This window comes from Peromyscus leucopus, chromosome 2 (assembly GCF_004664715.2).
Source record: "Peromyscus leucopus breed LL Stock chromosome 2, UCI_PerLeu_2.1, whole genome shotgun sequence".
Taxonomy (NCBI): Eukaryota; Metazoa; Chordata; class Mammalia; order Rodentia; family Cricetidae; genus Peromyscus; species Peromyscus leucopus.
Genome location: NC_051064.1, coordinates 123,245,576 through 123,248,434, shown reverse-complemented (window position 1 = coordinate 123,248,434; position 2,859 = coordinate 123,245,576).

The window sequence follows — 2,859 nt, the reverse complement described above, 5'->3', positions numbered from 1 at the left end:
CTAATTGCTCCCTTGTTAATCCACCTGGACTTCCTCTTGTCTCTCCCTCCCTCCCCCAACCTCTGTCCCCTCCCCTTCTTCTCCTACTGGCCCCAGAAAAAATGAGGGTCGTTCCTTACAGTCAGATACCCAACCCCTTACACTCAGACATCCAACCTGAGGCCAGTCTCTGACCTGTGAGGTGATGGGTGTCTTCTATCTGGATGAGTCTTTGGGACTGTCTCCCTTATCTTCCTGGTGCTCCACACTCTCTCCCCAACCCTCTAACAGACACCCTAATTCTCATCTCTCCTGGCTCTCAAAATTCAGTACCAGGGATTGAACTCAGACATTTGGAGCTCGGCTGCAGCTGCCTTAACCACTAAGCAGATTTTATTTCAGCATGTGTGTCCATGTGAGAAATTAGGTGAGGTCCACAGAGACAGCAGCTCTCCAGCACTGTGCTTCATGGAAGAAGAGGCTGTGGAAGGAAGACAGGACTCTGCCTTGTGTGGGACTGGGAAGGGAGACTTGATTTTCATCCAGGGCTAGTCATGGTAGGTGGTGTTTGTTCTGGATCTTGAAGGAAAGTGAGGATTCCAATGGGTAAAAATGAAATTACAGAGGAAGAAGCTTTAGCTAGTGAGAGCAGGAGGAAGATGTCTTATTAGAGATCCAGTCAGGGATCCAGACTGTTCATGGAGGGCATGTCTTGGGTGCAGCAGAAGATGTGGGAACCTGGCTTCTTCTTATCAGGCTGCAATCTGGTTTATAGCAGAGACTCTTGTCACTGTGTCCCTCTTCAGTACGTGTGTTCTGTGACAGTGTTTCTCTTCTTCCAGATTCAGGTATCAATTAGCTACTCAAATTATTTTCTTGAAAACATTGAAATGTTAAAAGAATCTGTTAAGTAGATGTGTGCATGGTACAGTGGGATCTGCAACACTGGCTTTATATAGGAGGAAGTGGTGAAGGCATTTCAGGACGACACACCTTTAATCCCAGCACTCAGAAGACAGAGTCCAGGAGATCCTGTGAGTTCAGGCCAGCCAGGTCTACATAGCAAGTCTCAGGATGGCCAGGACTACACAAACAATGTGTCTCAAGAAAAGTGAAAAATTAAAAAACAAAACAAAAACCAGACCTTGGTAGTACATGCCTTTAATCTCAGCTCTCAGAAAGAAGCAAGTTGTTCTCTGGGGTTGATGTCAGCCTGGTCTACAGAGCAAGTTCCAGGACTGCACCACTACACAGAGAAACCCTGTCTGGAAAAACAAAAAAGAAGAAAAACTGAAAGAATCATTAGGTCAACACAATGGGTCGGGTAGCTGCTACAAGTCTAGTTGTGGAGCAGAAAATACATCACCGTACATGCCATAACATGTGCATCAAAATTCAAAATAAATAAGTAAAATGTAATAAAAACATAAGCCTAAGAGAGGGTTCACTGGTTAAGCATACACAGTGGTTTCTCAGAAGACCAGGCTTGCTGCCAGAACCCACAGCATCTGTAACTCAGTTCCAGTGACCGAATGCTCTCTTCAGTCACTCCAGATACCTAGCACACACATGGTGTACATACATACATGCACACACACGTATACATAGAATTAAATAAATGAATCATTTTAAGTAATAAAAACAAGAAAGGGAAGTAGGCTCGGGGCTCGGAGAGCTCAGTCAGTGAAGGGCTTGCTGCACAAGTGTGGGAACTGATCGGATCCACATCCTCAGGTGTGGGACGGCACCTGTCACCTGTGCTGAGGAGTGAGGACAAGGGGGTCCCTGGGGCCACACAGTCTACCCACATCACAGGTCCCAGGGTTAATGAGAAACTGTCTCAAAAATAAGGTAAGCGGGACTGAGGGAGAAACCAGATAGGTCTCTGTCATGTAGCCCAGGTTGTCCTGGAAATCTCTGTGTAGCCGTGTGTGACCTTGAACTCTTGCCTCTCCTAACTCTGCTTGTAAGTGCTGGGATTATAGGCCTGGGCCATCATACCCAGCTCGTGTTTTACTTTCTACAATTCTGTATGTTTTGTATTTTATACCAAGGATACATAGCAAGACTCCCACAACACACACAACAGTGTGGTGTGTGTGTGTGTGTGTGTGTGTTGTGTGTGTGTGTGTCTGTCTGTCTGTGTGTCTGTGCATGTGGAGGTCCAGGATGTCCTCAGGTGTCATTCCTCAGGAGTCATCTACTTACTTCTGAGGCAGGGTCTCTCACTGGCCTGGCACTTACCAAGTAGCCTAGGCTGGGTTACTAGAGATCTCCAGGGACCTGCCCAGTGCTAGGATTACAAACACTCACCACCCTGCCTGGAATTCTGGGTTCTGAGCAAACCAGGCCCCGGCACTTACAAGGCAAGCACCTTACTGACTGAGCTATCCCAGCCTTTTGGATTTTATTTATTTACTTCTTACTTATTTACTTAAAGTTAATGGTGTTCTGCCTGAATGTCTATCTGTGTGCCATATGAATGAATGCCTGATGCCCATGGAAGCCCGAAGAGTGGGTCAGATCCCTTGGAGCAGTCGTTACATGTGGTTCTGATCCAAATGATAACCTGGGTCTGTAGGAAGAGCAGCTAGTGCTCTTATCTGCTAAACCAGCTATTCAGCAACCCCCACCCCAGTACTTTCATTTTTTTATTCATAGACTCTCATTATATAGTCTGGCTGGACTGGAAATAGCTATGAGAGCAAACTGGCCTAGAACTTGTGGCAATCTTCCTGCTCTGCCTTCCAAATGCTGGGAGTACAGCCTTGTGCCACCACGCTGCTGGGAAACACAACTTTACAAAGCAGAATAAAATAATAAATGTACACTTCAATGGTTTCTGGAAAATGCTGTACCCAGCCAGGCAATGCAGCACAT